This window comes from Lissotriton helveticus, chromosome 4_1 (genome assembly GCF_964261635.1).
Source record: "Lissotriton helveticus chromosome 4_1, aLisHel1.1, whole genome shotgun sequence".
Taxonomy (NCBI): domain Eukaryota; kingdom Metazoa; phylum Chordata; class Amphibia; order Caudata; family Salamandridae; genus Lissotriton; species Lissotriton helveticus.
In genome coordinates this window covers 1,926,160,101-1,926,177,020 of record NC_136063.1, presented here as the reverse complement: position 1 = coordinate 1,926,177,020, position 16,920 = coordinate 1,926,160,101, and the positions used below count along the sequence as shown (strand labels likewise).

General features: G+C 45.2%; 1 protein-coding gene and 1 long non-coding RNA gene across 5 annotated transcripts in view; one reads left to right on the top strand and one right to left on the bottom strand.

The window, feature by feature from the left end:
* The window catches only part of ADGRG4 (adhesion G protein-coupled receptor G4), a 1,842,483-nt gene that overhangs the window by 1,098,702 nt on the left and 726,861 nt on the right, over positions 1-16,920 (bottom strand). The gene's annotated exons all lie outside the window — the stretch shown is intronic.
* The window catches only part of LOC144829445 (uncharacterized), a 280,058-nt gene continuing 265,286 nt past the window's right edge, over positions 2,149-16,920 (top strand). Inside the window, exon 1 of the long non-coding RNA XR_013610671.1 lies at positions 2,149-2,268. This is a non-coding gene — a long non-coding RNA (uncharacterized LOC144829445). The remainder of the gene's footprint in view (positions 2,269-16,920) is intronic.

Sequence of the window (16,920 nt, the reverse complement as noted above, 5' to 3'; positions counted from 1 at the left end):
CACACAAGTGACTGGCTGGCTTCAGGAGATCCTGGGTTGATTCATTTGTGCCTTCCCTTAATGGGGGACCCCCGTGAGGTCAGCCACCAGTGGGGCAGCCTTCGGCGGTAACTCCAAGGTAATACCCTGCTGAATTTCCTGCCTGTTTCTGTCCGGGGCAGGTCTCCTAGTATTACTAGCTCCAGAGTTGAAGCTCCCCAGCCCCTCCTTATTAGTAACAGGCGATAGACTTCCTATTAATTTTACCAGGCTTTTTTCCCTTAGAGCCTGAGTCTCCCTGTTCGAGATATCGACCCTGGTCATATTGGCAGTGAGAGAAGCACCCCTCTTGGCCTGTGTGCTGTTTAATGAATAAATCAATTTTTTTCACATTTTCTTAACAAACCTGCTACACAGGTATTGAGGGTGTCCACAATGTCTTTAGCAATAGCCATTAGAGCGGGTTCCAGTCGCGCTGTTATCAGTTCCTCCACCATTTTCCCAACATATTCTCTGGAGCTAAGGTCCGTGCGGTGGGCTGCAACATCAGGTTATTGTCTCATCATATATTTTTTAACTGGCCTGCGCTTACAGGGTGGCATTTGTAAGAGAATATCCTGGCTTTTGTCCCCCTGACCCTCTGGCGCCACCCATGTATCTGACAGACCTGAGTGGGGCTCAACCACTATGGAAGGTTTTAAAATCACAATGTTCGACTCCAGGGGTATGCTCGGGCTCTGATTGTGTACTAATGCAGGAACTAGATTAGCAGTACCCAAGCCCAGTTCTATCTCAGCATTTGCAATTTCTTTGTATAGAACCCCCACCGCTGATGTCAAATATGAAATTATAGATTCCGATTTCCTAGGGACCTTACTTGTTTCCCCTCATGCTCCCCAAGGCATTGCTGTTTTCTCTTACCCATTGCAGATATCAGAGGGGTGGCCCGGCCCGGCCTCTTCTGGCCCCTGACGGCCAGAGACGGCCCGCCCTTTGCCCGGGCTTAGCCTGTGCCGGCCCGCGTGCGGATCCCGCGTCGCGGTGCAATATGGGTAATTAAATAGCCCCGGGATGAAAGAGGGAGGGGCTGCTTCCCCGCTGTAAGCCCCACTGCTGGATGGGCCTTGCAGTCCCGGCCCCAGGTGCTCTGCTGCCTCCTGTATGCGCGATTCGTCTCCCGCGGAGCGGGAGACACAAGAAGTAGTTATGCCCCCGGGATGGAAGAGGGAGGGGCTGCTTCCCCGCTATAAGCCCCGATGCTGGATGGGCCTTGCAGTCCCGGCCCCAGGTGCTCTGGTGCCTCCTGTGTGCGCAATGCGTCTCCCGCGGAGCGGGAGACGCGAGAAGTAGTTATGCCCCCGGGATGGAAGAGGGAGGGGCTGCTTCCCTGCTGTAAGCCCCGCTGCTGAATGGGCCTTGCAGTCCCGGCCCCAGGTGCTCTGCTGCCTCCTGTGTGCGCGATGCGCCTCCCTGTTCAATTATCCCATGATTGGTTAGGCTTTTAGTCCGCTTATTACCAGGGCTTGTGAAGTAGTGCCATGCTTAAACTAAACCCATGCCAACCTTATTCCTGCTTTTTTAGTTTCCTCTACATCAGCTTGTCTGAAAAGTTTTCTTACTTTTGCTGGCTATTTTACGCCCCAGCAAGCCAAGATTATAGAGGACCCTTCCAACCAACGTATCACAGCTTGCCTGCATGTGTGAATGTTCAATTAATTAAAATTGGGTTTTAAAAGCAGACTCCATAAATCCTTTCGGGGAAAGCACACAGCAAGTGAGTTAGTGTTTCATTACAAAAACCACATAGGCGACAGTGTGCTACTTGTTGGTTGCTTTTCCAGGAAGGCTGTAGGTCTTTCGAGTCATGCATACCCAACTGGTTATCAATAAAGATCTTTTTTAACTCAGCGCTGAAATGAGTTATTAAGTAAGCCTGAGGCTTTGTTGATATGTAAGAGTTAATCACAGACCACCCATGCCGGCGTTTCAAAGTTGTTATTTTATCTTCTACGAAAGACATCCTCTTTGCTATGCTATTTACCGATTTACCGAAAACTGCCTGGTCTGCCAAGCTGTCCCATGTCATTTGTATGTCGAGTTCCGCCAATGATTTTCTCAGATGAATTTGGAATGTCTTGATCCATCTGGATTTTAATTTCTTTCCAGCATAGACTATTCTATGAAATGAGCAAAATGTATGGCATAACTTCATGAAGAAGCTCATGCTCCGGAATTTCTGATTCTGAAGGCCGAATTACAACTGAACCTGAGCTGGGGAGGCAGATTCTGGTAGGTTGAAAACGGCTTTATAAACCTTCATCTGTAGTTCGTTTAACAGTTCAACCTCTTTACCGCACCAGACTACTAGGGCATACGACAATGTGGGAAGAATTTGTGCTGCCACCACTTTTTCATCGATGGGCATGGTTCGGGCAACCCAATTTTTTATACAGTAATCTATATGCAAAAATTAACGATTGCGTTTTTGCTTTTAAATCCATTTTGTGTTCCTTATTTGTTGAGCCTCACCCCAGTTTTAAGCCGAGATATTTGTAGGACGCTTGCTCTTCTACTATTGTCCCTTTTACAAACCATTTGAACTTGGTTTTTTTAGTGTCCATTAGACGTACAACCTTAGTTTTCTCTTTATTTAGTTCCACCTTTTCTTTGTCCAAATAGGTTACTAAGTTATTGACCACTCTTTGTAACCCGATAGGGCTTTGGCTCAGCACCACAATACCATCTGCATACTTTAAGAAGGGAATTGGCTCTTTGGACAAGTTTGGAAGATGGCAATCTGCTGCTTGCATGTATTTATTGATGTCTGCCATGAACAAGTTGAATAGGCTCGGGGTCAGAACGCAGCCTTGTTTTAGGCATTGCTGTGTGTAGATACTGGTGGTGGTACTACGTCCGTCGCCTAATTTCACTCTTGCCCAGGTTTCACTGTATAGGGCTATTATTGCTTCCAGTAATTTACTCAACAACCCCCAGGCTCTTAGTTTTTCCCAGAGACGATTTCTGTTTACTCTGTCGAATGCGGCTTTCAAGTCGACAAAACATGCAAACAACCGTGTTTTGTTTTTTGCCGCTTTTTCAGTTAAAAGTTCCAAAGTTGCCAAGTTTGTTTAGGTGTCCATCCCTGGTCTAACACCCATTTGAAACGTGGTGATTATGCTCATTTCATCATCCAATTTTGAAGATGAAGTAGTAGGCAGGATCCATATAATTTAGTCTCTACGTCGATCAACAATATCAATCTGTAGTTTTCGGGCTTATTATGATCTCCCTGTTTTTGGGGGGGGGGGAAGTCTTTCTTTGCATTTTCTTAATCACATTACAAGAGCACATCAGATATACAAAGCATCTTGTTTCAGTTTTCTTTACAGATAGAGCAAGGTCGTACAATATTGGCAAGTAAATAATCGACAACAATGGATGTAAATGTAAATGTAAATGTACAGGAATTTATATAGCGCAAATCACCAAGCGGTTTCTAAGCGCTTGCTTAGGGAACCCGTCCTGGTATTCCCCTGTGAGATAACCCCGGCAGGGTATCCGCAAGGTGAAAGCCAGGCATCCCGCCGCGAGGGGCCGTTGTGGAGATTAAGCAAGCTATTGCCCAGAGTCGCAGAGTGTGAACCCGTGAATCGAGTAGGCACCGGAGCGAGAATTGTCGAGTCCATGGACATTTTAGGACTCAAGACCCCGCCGAGCCGGGAATTGAACCCTGGTCCCGGGCTGACCTCTGCTTCCAGGTCTGCCTCCTCTAACCAGTGAGCCACACTTCTCCACCTAACCAGTGAGCCACACTGTGGCACTGTCTGTCAACTGAGTCCCTCATCTCTCCTCCCCCTCCCCATGTATTGCCCCATTTCCCCAAACTACTGTGAATCTGTGAGTGTCAAACCATAATAAGTTAGCCATGGCTTACATATTTTCCCCAACATTTTCGGGCACCCCCTTGCTTTATATGTTGTTTTCTCTCCCAAAATATACATGTCCATCCCCTTCCGCCATTCCTCCAGTGTTGGATTAATCATCGCTCCCCAAGCCTTTGCCATGTCTCTTTTGGCTACAACCAGACCCAGGTGAAGTAGCATCAGTTTTACTTTGGGAGGTCAATCTCCGTGGGAATACCCAACAGAATGAATATAGGCTCTGTGGGTATTGGTTCATTCAATATAAGTTCCAGTTCCTTCAGAATTGTGCCCCAGTATAACTGTGAATGTGCGCATCCCCAAACAGTGTGGAAGAAGGTCCCTTCCATAGTTTTACATTTGAGAGGAATTGGGGGACTCCGCTCTGCCCATCTTATAGAGTCAGGCTCTATCATAGTACATTCTGTGTAGATACTTAAATTGAATCAATTGCAGCCTAGATCTAATGGCCACCTCCCTAGGGTGTGTCAGGGCCATTTTCCATTCTAGATCTTCTAAGTCCCCCAGATCCGCTTCCTAGTGTAGTCTCAATTTTTGTAGTGGGTCGGGTGTGTTATTCATGATTGTCCTGTAGGTCCACGACACTGCTTTCCCTCCTATGTCGCCCATCAAAAGTCGCCCTTCTAATAGAGCATATTCTGGGAGGTCTTCCATATCAATATGTTGGGCTTGCCAGGAATGCTTAGTTGCAGATACTTAAAGTGTTGCTTCATGTTCAAATTGTATTCTAGCTCAAGGTGTGGGAACGTCACCAACTCTTTACGATATATGATGTCCTTGAGCTGGGAGGTAGTGTGTGTATGGCCTGTGGAGGAACTGTGTGTGCTCAAGTCCCTCTCACCAAAGGCCCATTCATTAATTACTATCAAGTGAGCCGCCCAATAGTAAGCCAATAGTAAGCCCGCAGGTCCGGCAGGGAAATGCCACCGCCATATTGGTTGCATTGCAGCTTCCCCAGTGCCACCCTGGGGGCCTTCCCTCCTCAACGAAATTTCCTTAGGATGTCATCAATTTTACTGAACACCTCTTCCGGAATCGGATGATAGGTATTGTGCATGGCATATAAACACTTAGGAAGGGTTACCATTTTGAAGAGCGCTGTTCTTCCAAGCAGTGTTAGTCGTAGGGAGGCCCATTGTTCTGCATCTTAATGGAATTCCCCCAGTACCGTGTACAAGTTTATTTCCAGCGCCAGTTGCCTGTCTAGCGTAATGTGGATACCTAGATATTTTGTCCCCGTGGTTGCGACCTGTAGTTAAAGGGATAAACACTATTCTCGACCTCTTGCCCTACCGGGTAGACACTTGACTTCTCCCAGTTAATTCTGTACCCCGCATACCTGCCATAGTCCTCACAGCTCTCTATAGTATTAGGGAATGTTGTTTCAGGGCGTGTAACATATAGCTGTATGTCATCGGCATATAGTGAAATGCGTTCATCCAAATCATCCTTGTCATTCACCCAAAAGCCACTTATGTGTGGGTGTGCCTGTATGATGCATGCCAGGGGTACCAGGACTATTGCAAATAGTAGTGGGGACAAGGGGCAACCTTGTCTAGTGCCCCTTTCGATCGCGAATATCCGGGACATCACCCCATTGACTCTGACCCTAGCTTACGGTCCTTCATACAGGAGAGATATCCATCTTCTTAACTCGGGACCAAATCCCAGTCTCTCTAGTACAGCCATCAGAAACGGCCAATGTACAGTGTCAAATGCCTTCTCGGCGTCTAGGGATAATATGAGGTGCGGGTCAGTCCTATGTTGCACCAACTCCAACCAGTAGGTGACCCATCTAAGATCTAGTCTCCTTGACCTGCGAGGCATAAAGCCCGACTGGTCCATATGAATAATTCCTGTTGTAACCGTGGTCAATGTGTTAGCCAGAATTCTGACCAAAATCTTCGTCTCCATATTTATGAGGGAAATGGGCCAATATGAACCCAATTTCTGTAGCGGCCGCCCCTCTTTGGGTAGCACCACGATAGTGGCAGTCCTCAGATCTTCAGGAAGTGCACCCCTTTCCCACGCCTTGAGATACATCTGCAAGAGATGCGTGCTGAAAAGTGCCCCATGCTGTTTAAAAATTTCCATCGGGAGCCCATTGGGACCCGCAGATTTCCCTGTTTTCAACTGGCCGATGGCTTCTACAATTTCTTCTTTTGTCAATTTTGCGTCCATCACCTGCACGTCATTGGACTCTTGTCGGGGAAGTTGCATAGACTGTAAATATGTGTGTATCTGGTTGGTGCCCGCTAAAGGTCTCTTAACATAAAAAAGTAATATCCAGCGTAAGCATGTGCTATTGCATCTGGGGTCTTGTGAACCTGGTCCTCTTCCGTTTCTATTTGGGCTACCCATCTACTTTTGATCTCTTTACGGCTGAGCCAGGCAAGCAATCTACCAGCTTTATCTCTGGCATCATAGAGATTCCTATGCATGGCTTGTATCGCGAGTTGCACATATTTTTAGGCTAGCGCGAGATACTCATGCTGCAGAAGTTTAAGCGGTCTTAACCTGGAAACATCACCTCCTGTGCTGGCTTGTGACTCAGCCCGTAGGAGCTGCATTTCCAATTTCTCTACCTCCTCAGTCTCTTTGCGTTTCTTTTGCGCGATAATGTTTTGAGCCCTGTCCCGGAGGACTGCTTTGTAGGCTTCCCACAGACTAATGGCGGAGTCTACCGACCCTACATTTTCACTGAAATAGAACTCTGTGTCCACTCTAAGCTCCTGGGACACCTGTGGATCTCGTAGTTCCCACCCATTCAACTCCCAGTCTCTATGTTGGTGTTGTGACTGCACACCAATTGTTAACCATAGGGGTGAGTGGTCCGAAAGACCCCTTGCTAGGTAATCAATCTTTTGTATTTCCCCTACTTCTCCTGCCAGGGTGAATATGTAGTTTATTCCCGAGAAAGCCTTGTGGGCCCCTGAATAGAAGGAGTATGCTTTGGTCTGGGGTTGCTGTTTTCGCCACAGGTCAGTAAGTGTCAGTGTGTCTACAAACCTTTTAAGTGGGGTTTCCCTAGGGCCCCCTTGATGGATCGTTGTGCGATCCCATGTAGGATCCATTACATTGTTAAAGTCGCCCCCTATGATGTGGGTGTGGGAACCTGCTTCCAGAAGAATGGCTGCCAGTCTTTCCATTGTCTGCTTCTGTAGCCTGGGGGGGGGCATATATGCTAATAAGCGTAATATGTCTCCTGCCCCAGAGTCCTTGCACTGCCACATACGTCACGTTAGGGTCACTCCAAGTGCGTTCTGTCCTAAATGGCGTATTTTTCTTAATTAATATAGCGACCCCTCTTGCCACGGTGGAGAAGCCAGCATGCGCCTGAGTTGTACATGGTCTGCGGCCTATAAAATTACATATTGTGCCCTTTAAGTGTGTTTCCTGTAGGAGGATCACATACGGTTTCAGCCTTTTACAATATGCGGCTACCAGTCCACGTTTTACCTTGTTACCCATCCCATTGACATTCCATGATAGAACTGAATACGGGGAGTGATTAACGGTCATTCTTGCAACGTCTGTATTTCCCTGCTCCTCTTCCCACTTCATGCCCTCCCCCCTGAACCCCCTGAGTGGCCTCAACCGATACATTCTTACGTGACACATTCCTCTTTTTGTATCCCCATTCCAAAAAAACATAAAGAACTCACCCTTCCATCCCTCCCTCCCCCACCCCACCCCACCCCACCCCACACTCAGCCCCCACCCAATCGACTCCCCCATGGGTCAACATAACCAACTTTGTCGCTGGGATCAGGAGAGGTCTGTCACCCAACCCCTCAACTGTCATACCTACAAATTAAATTACTCTAAAATACAAAGCACCAAAAGATAACAACAACAAAAAAACCAAGAAATTGAAAAAATCAAATTTGAAAAAAGGATATAAAGCATACGTGGGGTGGCGTGCAAAGCACTGTCTTTGGACTGTGAATGTGAGTCTCCGGGCCAGTTCCTGCACATCATTCTGCCGCGCCTGCTTGATGAGTCCGGTTATCTACCGTGGTCTCAGTGGTTGTCTCTGCCTGAGCCTCCAAGAGGTTGATGTTCTACAGCAGTGGATTTTCCCCCTCCGAGTCTGTCGTGATATCTTGATCCGTGCATTCCGCTGAACTCTGATGTGCTGTGTCTTCGATCCGTGATGGCCCGCTGGGGTTCCCTGCACGATGCAGGCTCTCAGAATCTGAGGCCCAGGCCGCTACGATACGGCGTCACTCTCAGTATTCCACTGTGTGCAATCTCTCAATTTCTGCCTTTGAGCCACCGTTGTTTGGGCTATATATTGTCTCTTGATGAGATTCTCCCCGAGAGTGCCACTGCGCCACCCGATGGTCTCGGCATGGGGCACTCCTCTAACCAATGCCAGGCCTCCTCTGGAGTATTAAAGAACAGCGTCTTACTTTGGTAGATCACTTTAAGTTTGGCGGGGAACAGAAGCATGTACGTGATTTGCATTTGATATAGCTTGTCTTTTACACAGTCAAACGTCTTGCGTTGTTTCTGTACCTCACGGGAGTAGACAGGAAACACCATGATCTTTGTGTTGTCCAAACAAATGTCTCCTTTTTGCCTGAACTCCCTATGGATAAGGTCTCTATCCTGGTAATTCAGAAATTTCGTGACCAGTGGTCGTGGGGAGGCTCCCGGCGGCGGCCGTGCTCCGGGTATTCTGTGCGCTCTTTTGATCAAGAAGCATGGCGAGAAGCAGGTGTCAGGGAAAGTGACCATCAACCACCCTCGCAGGTAGGCCCCGGCATTTGTCCCTTCAACAGCCTCCAGAAATCCAAGAAAACTGAGATTGTTCCTGCGGGCCCAATTTTCTGCGTCATCAACCCTCCAGAGCATGTCTTTCATGGACACTGACATTTCTAAGGCCCGTGGAAATGTTCGGATGAGAATGAGGCACACATTTTCCCAACTCCAACTTTTTAGTCGATTTTCTTCTGTCGGGGGCCCCATTTGACTCATGTATTCCTTAAGTGTGTCCATTATGGTCATCATATTTAATCCTCGCCCTTTTAATTTCCTCAGGTTAAACTTTTCTGTGTGTTGTACAAGCGTGTTTATTTTTTGGACCTGGGCAAGGGTAATGTTGATGTTTGTAATATGTTGGAAGTGGACTGTTGTAATAAGGGTCAAATAATAAGGTTTACAGCTTCTTTATTTCAGTATAAAATTAGCAAGGTGTCCCCAGCTTGTCGAGAGTCTCGTACACGCGAACGCTCTGAACGTTCTATGTCAGCCTTCACAGAAGGGCAAGGGGTAAACCACTTAAGTAAAAGGGAGAGGGGTGGAAGCGAAAAAAAAGGGCGAACCATTGGGCGAAGTTACAACACACCATCCTCCCTAGGGAGAACAAAGAGTAGGAGGATGAGGTAAGAGGGAGCGGATGCAAGATAAAGGGGCAGCCAGGAAAACAGAGGAAGGGGAAAGGTTGAGAACAACCTGGCAGGTAACAAGGTATCCCCTGAAGGGATAAAAAATACAATAAAAATGAAAGGTCTTGCGCAGAAGACCATACAACTAGCAAAGATTACAAAATTAACAATAGCAACTATTTTTCTTTATGATACATCCAGAAACTAGCTGTAAAACACCCTGTGGAGTACTACCAACTCATGCTGTACTGTCTGTGCCAGTGCGGAGAGGTTCTTTGTCTAAAGCTTTCCCTCCTCTGCCCGATAACCTGTCTTCTGTCCCCTACCTCTGATCTGCCTGCACCTATTTTGTTGTCTCTAACTGTAACCGGTACTACCTGGTCCTGACTCCACATTTTCCCATCCTCCATCGCTACTATGTTTCTCTTCACCTCCTTTATTTTACCCGGGGCATAGAATTTGTCTCCACTTTTCCCAAGTTTATCGGGTTTCCTGATGTACACACTCTGTCCTTCCTTGAGGTTCCTCTCCTTGGCACCCCATTTCTTGTCATACCAATCTTTGTATTTACTTTGTTTGTTTTCAATCTTCTTTCTTGTTTCCTCCTGATCGATCTCCACGTTTATATTCTTGCCCAACCAATTTGGAGAAAGATTTGAACCCGCCTTTCTTCTTCTCTATAGCTCAAGAGGTGAGTGCCCTGTCGTAGAATTAGGAGTGGTATGATACGCCCATAACATGTCCATGATAGCATCATCCACGTTTTTTCCTGACTTGCTTGCCAGATGTATGCATTCTTTCAACATGCGGTTCGCTCTTTCCACTTTTCCATTTGCCTTAGGACAATATAATGGTGTACGGACATGGGTAATCGAGCAGTCCTTTAGAAACTCTTTCATCTCTTCCGAGACTAGTTGTACGCCATTGTCCGTTACCATCGTCGTAGGAATGTCTTCTCTCGAAAACACCTCCTTTAAGAAGTGAATCAATGACTTTGTGTTGATATTGTATACCACCTTGTGAGTTATCCAGTTGGAGTAATAATCAATCAACACCAACAAATACCAGTCCTGGGGACCTCTCCCATAAATGGGTCCCGTAATATCGAAACCAGGCTTTTCCCAGGGTACCATCGGGACTTCAACCGGGATCAGAGTTGTATGTTTTGTTACTTTTGATTTGTCGCTTAAGCTGCAAGCATAACAATCACGTACTTTTTCCTCCATTTCACGATCCATTTCTGGGAACCAGTAATTTGCACGTAATTTTGCTTTGCAGAGACTGCGGCCCAAGTAACCCTCATGGGCCAGCCCGATCACTTGATTCCTCATCTCCTCCGGGGGAACTAGTTTTCCTGACTTTAAGATGATTTTCCCCTCCAACGAAAGATCATCCCTAACATTCCAATATGGTTGAATTTCCCATTCAAGCTCCTTACATTTATTCGGCCATCCGGACACAATATATGTCTTCACACTCTTCAAGATTTCATTTTGTTCCATATGTGTTTCCCAATTTTCTTTCGCCACTGCTGCCAAGCTCACTTCCAAAATTGTATCTTCGACCTTCTCCTCCACAGCTTCTCCGCAGAAGGGAGCCCTCGATAAGAAATCCGCCACTTTGTTTTGTTGTCCCGGTAGGTACACCGCTCTGAAATTATAGCCTTGTAGGCCTAAGACCCATTTGGCTATGCGTGGGGTCATGTCCTCCATGTTTTTTTTGTAAACAATGGCACCAATGGCTTGTGGTCTGTATGCACTTCGAATTGAACACCCCACACATAATATTTGAAATGCTTGATTGCCCAGTAAACGGCTAAGGCCTCTTTTTCCACGGTTGAATAGTTTGATTCAGGAACGGTGAGAGTTCTGGACGCAAAAGCTACTACTCCTATTTCCTTCTCCACCCTCTGTGCTAAAGTGGCACCAATCCCTTTGTTGCTGGCATCTGTAGAAATTAAAATGTCTCTTTCCGGATCAAATTTTCCAATGAAAGGTGCCTGTATGATAGCTTCTTTTATTTTTTTGAAAGCCATCTCTTGGTTCTTTCCCCAGTTGAAGATGCTATCTTTTTTACCAACTCTCTCAAAGGATGTGACATAGTGGCAAAATCCTTGATGAATTTCGCCATGTATTCCGCCAATCCAAGAAATGACACCAAATCTTCTTTGTTGCTGGGAGTGGGAGCATCTCTCACTGCATTAACCAGATCGCACTTCGGTTTGATGCCCTCTTCTTAAATGGTGTGACCCAAATTGTCCACTGAGCTCACACCCAACTTACATTTGCTCACTCTTGTGGTGAAACCAACTCCCTTCAGTCTTTCCAAAACTCCTTTGATGTTATCATTGTGCTCTTTTTCATCAGATCCATAAATCAGAATACCATCCTGAAAGCACATCGTTTTTGTGCAGTCTTTGAGAATGTGCTGCATTACTCGTTGGAAGGCTGCAGCTGCGGATGCCAAGCCAAAAGGCATCCGCAGAAATTTAAAATTTCCAAACGGGGTTGTGAAGGCCGTCAGAGATTGAGACTCCGGATGCAGCTTAATCTGATAATGGGCCGAGGACAGTTCCAAGACACTGAAATATTTCGCCCCCTGAATGGTGCTCAACATCTCTCCTATTCTCGGGAGAGGATATCTGTCCACTAGGATGTTGGCATTTAGGTCTCGCAAGTCCACACAGAGCCTTATGTTCTTTCCTCCATCCTTAGTCGTGATGACGACTGGAGCCAACCATGCCGAGCTTTCAATCTCCCTGATGACCCCTTGGCTGACCAGCTTTTCCAACTCTCTTTTCAATGGTTCCCTCATGCGAAGTGGAATAGATCGGGTTTTATGTACTACAGGTACAGACCCCTCTTTAAGAGTGATTCTATGCATGTAGTTTTTCAACACTCCCAGGTTTTCACTAAACACTTCCTTAAACTCTGTGGTTAGGTTTTCTGCAATATTAGGAGGTTCCACTAAAAGTACCTGCTCTCTGTTGTTGGGGTCTAGCTTAATCCCTAACTCTTTCTGATGTTTCCACCCCAGGAGGCTAGAACCCCACGTGGTTACATAAACCTTCCCTACAGTATGCCTGTCCTTAAAAGTGATCCTCATCCTAGCCATACCCTCTAATGGGATACGTTCCCTATAGTACCCCACTGGACTTATGTCAGCTTTCTCTAGATCAACATTGTGTTTAGCAAATTTGCCATCAAATAAACTTTTGTCAATCAAAGTAAAAGGGGAGCACGAATCTGCATATACTTCGAATTTCTCCCCATCAAGGGTGATTTCACACTTGGGGTAATTGTTATCATCATTGGCAATGTCATCCTCCACTTGAAAAATAAAAGTTTTCTCACCCCCATCTACGCTCTCCACATTTTCTATTGCATGTACTTTTTGATTAATATTTTTACAAACTTTTGAAATATGCCCCCTCCTGTTGCATTTTCTACACAAAACATCCCTCGCAGGGCACTTCCAATTGTTCGCCAAGTGATCGGGACTACCACATTTTTAGCAAAATAAACCTTCAGCATTACTGCGTTGATTGCTCTTCACTTTTTCTCCCACCTTACATACAGTCTCCCCCTCATGTGCAACCTTGCTCTCACTCTTTTCTCTGTTAACTCCCTCATGAATTTTCATTTCCTTCATGCACAATGCCGTATGCTCCAACCCCTTTGCTATGCTTAGAGCTTCATCAAGATCTGGATTCCTAGTGAGCAGTTCCTCTTGGATCCTAGGATCATTGGTACACCTCACAATTTGATCTCTAATCATGGAATCCGTCAATGTCCCAAATTCACAAGTGACAGATAAACCCCTCAAGACTGCAACGTAATTTGTGACTTTCTCATCCTTCTTTTGCACCCTTTTATAAAATTTGTGCCTTTCCAGTACTACATTAGACTATTCTTGGGACAAGATTACTGCTGGTAATGTAGAAATAGTGATCTCCTCCCGGTAATTTTTGGATGCTGTGCTGCGTTGGGTGACACTTTGATTAGTCTGGTCCATCGTCTGTAACTTGTAAGTAAACCAGAATGAAGAGGTTACCACAACTATATTGGGCACTATATCTGTGGTAGGTGGCATAGGATTTAGCACAACAGTGTCATCAAGAGGCAAGGGAAACTTCATGTCATGTCTCAATATTGTTGCAGCAAAGATACATGATGAAATTAAAAGACGTGGATTAAATTAGTGTAAATCCAATAAATAAATTCCACATTTTACAATGAGGAAACAAGAGAGACAGTCGAACCACTAGTAATACATGTCAGACATCAGTTACTAGGCTGTAGAATGTTTGATTATGAGTTCCTTACTGTTTTAAGTGGTAACTTGTGAAGCAAACAACTGGCAAGCAGATGAAAAAGAAAGATACCTTTATAAAGGGAATTACAGATTTTTGGGATTACAAATTTAGTAATTCCATTGTATATTCTTGTTTTGGGCTATACATGAAACCTATTGTGGAAGGATGATCAACTTGAAAGTTTATCACATATTTTCGTGATTCTGGTCAAATACCGGGAAATTCGTGATTTTGATTAAAACTGGAGTTTATTTTTTGTTCTCTCTTTTTCTATTTTGTGTATTGTAACATAAAACATAGCTATAGCTCTGAGATTTATATTACTTCTGCCCACGCCATATTCTGCATGTTTCATTTGTTCTGTAAGATAATACTGGGAATGTTTGGAAGTTTCCAGAAGCTATAGATTTTAGACCTGGGCAGAACTTGCGGATTTCATTTCGCTGAATTCCGCAGAGTTACTAAAACACTTGAAGAGATTTGGTGGAATTCTGAAAACATGCTGAAATAGGCACGTCACGCTGCTCGATAGCGCCGGGAGATCATCCAGCGCTGACAAATCAGCACAAATGGCACCACTTGACACACCAGATTGTGCAGCTTCTCGAGTTGATTAGGCTGCCCCTTGAATAGATTTTCTACTTGATCAGCAGCTTTCTTATTGCGAACGGTTGCGACTGCCCATGCCCACCCGTGTTGAAGAAATCTCGCTGAGTGCCCTCCTAGCATATAAAAATCACTCTGGGGGTCGCCAAATCTTGCTCATGTTCACTTACTTACCATTTTCGAGCAGTGTGCGAGAAGAAACTCCACCACAAGGCAGTTGGTAGAATTTGGACGGAACTCCATGTTACAAGCATAAAATGGAATGACCAAAATTCCTCCAATTCTGCCAGCGGAGTGGAATATATCGCCCACCGCTAACAGATTTCACCCTTGCATAGGAGTTCACTATAGATTTCACCCTTGTGTAGGAGTTTGCTGAAATCAGGATTATTGCAGTCATAAATGTGATGCATGACTCCAAAATGTTTCTGAATGAGACCTATGTGAATGAAATACATTTTTTAGGAGAGTTCAACCCATTATTTAATCTTAAGGAAAATAAACTTTTAGAAAGTTACCTTGTTCCTGCCTGTGGTCCCTGGAGATTAATTTGCATTTGTTCTCAAATTTCTCCCACCAGCCACTGATTAGCATTTGAATAGGTATGGAAATGGAGGGAAATGCCTCCCTGGAGCAAACAATAGGCTGACCTGAATGGGCATAGATGACTCATTTGAACTCCCCATGATATGCATGGTGGCAGCAATGAGCATTCTTTTTGACATTGCAGAGTCACTCGCTGCTTGAGTATCAAATCCTGTTTCACAGGTCAGGTGGGTTAACATAGAACACTGGGGGCACACGTGAAAGGAAGGGAAACAGGATGCCAAAAACAAATCTTGTGTTTACTCTGTCAGGTTGCTAAAAAACACTACTTCTCTATTACCGGACATCGCTCTCTGGGTTTATTGTGGGTACAGTGGCAGCCTTAAACTGAATTTATGTGTTTGATGTTGTAGGACACTAGAATTACTATGGTATACTAACCACACACACACACAGCTCTCAGACCCAGAGTTTAGTTGGCTGAAGTGAGTAGGGTTTAATCCATTAGTTATGGTCCATAGGTCAGGGTTGATTGGTCAGGGGTCATTGTCACCCACTAACTTGTGCCAGGCATAAATGTGGCACCTCCAAGCACCCATTTCAGAACATACCTAGAGCGAAAGAAGAACAGAAGAGGACTGGACCTGCTCTATGTGACATGAGAGGAATCCCTCTTGTACCCAGGACACCTTAGAGGACTCTAAGGGTCATAAGGCTGAACTTCTGTTCAAGATACAGGGATACAACAAGCTAAAAGGGGCATTTTCCTTCAATTGTCCAGCTGACCAGCGGCAACTAAACCTGGAATGAAATTCCCCTAACACCCAGTGAGCCTTTAAGTGCCTCCCCTGAGATCCTAAGGGGCTTTCAAAGTGTACGCTTGTGGTGAATTGGGATTTGTCAAACCTGGCATCCTTTGATGTGGTTTCTCCTGAATTTTTGCATTTGGACCTCCTGTTTTTACTGTTTTACTGACAGGGCCCGATTCACAGAACTAACTTAAGACAAAATCCTAAACTTACTACTTTTGGTATTTACAGAAGTTAGGATTTTGTCTTAAGTTTGTCTTAAGACAGACTTAAGTTAGGATTTTGTCTTAAGTCTGTCTTAAGTTTGTCTTAAGACAAACTTAAGACAAAATCCTAACTTCTGTGAATACCAAAATGGTAGTAAGTTTAGGATTTTGTCTTAAGTTAGTTCTGTGAATCGGGCCCTACGTTTTTGGTGGCTTTAGGAGTCTGAGCACTTTACCACTGCTAGCCAGTGCTAAAGGGCAGGTGCTCTTAGCTTAAAACATGGTAACCACATTGGCATATCTAATTTACTTCTAAGACCCTAGTAAAGTGCACTACATGTGCCCAGGACCTGTAAATCAGTAGGCCTGCAGCATTGATTGTGCTATCCACGTAAGTAGCACTTTACACATGCCGCAGGCCTGCCACTGCAGAGCCTGTGTGTGCAGTTTTAAACTGCCATGTCGACCTGTCAAGTTAGCCTCCTTGCCAGGCCCAAAAACATACTTTTTTATTACATATAGTTCAGCTCTAAGGTAGGCCCTGGACACACCATGGGCAGGGAGCAGTGTATTTAAAAACGTAGGACATGTACTTTTAAGTTTCTCATGCCCTGGCAGCCAAATACTCTTAAATTTGTTTTTCACTGTGGCAAGGCCTATCTCTCACAAAGGATAACATCGGGATTGCCTTATTGAACTTTATAAGGATAGTTTCCATTGGAGAAGAGATAGGACCCCCAAATTTGGTGTCTCTGGAATCACAATTTGACATTTTCTTATTGTAACCATTTGGTGCCTTGTGCCTGTCTCTGGAATAAACGTCTGGGGAGGGTGACAGCTGGCTTCCTGCATTTCCTCTAGGAAGCCACACACAAAGGAAGGATAGGTATAACTGTGTGGCCATCTGCATGCTGATGGATTTTTTGAAGCAGGGTGAAAAGGAGGAGATAACACTTACACCTGAACGGGCTGTGTCCTGTCCCTACCCGAAGGCTGTATACTCCGCTCTAGTGAGTCTGGAGCCAGGGCAAGAAAATAGGGGACTCTGTGCACTTCAAACATCTCTTTGAAGTCTCCCCCACTTTAAAGGCCCAACTGGGAATAAGTACTCGACCTCTGATGCCA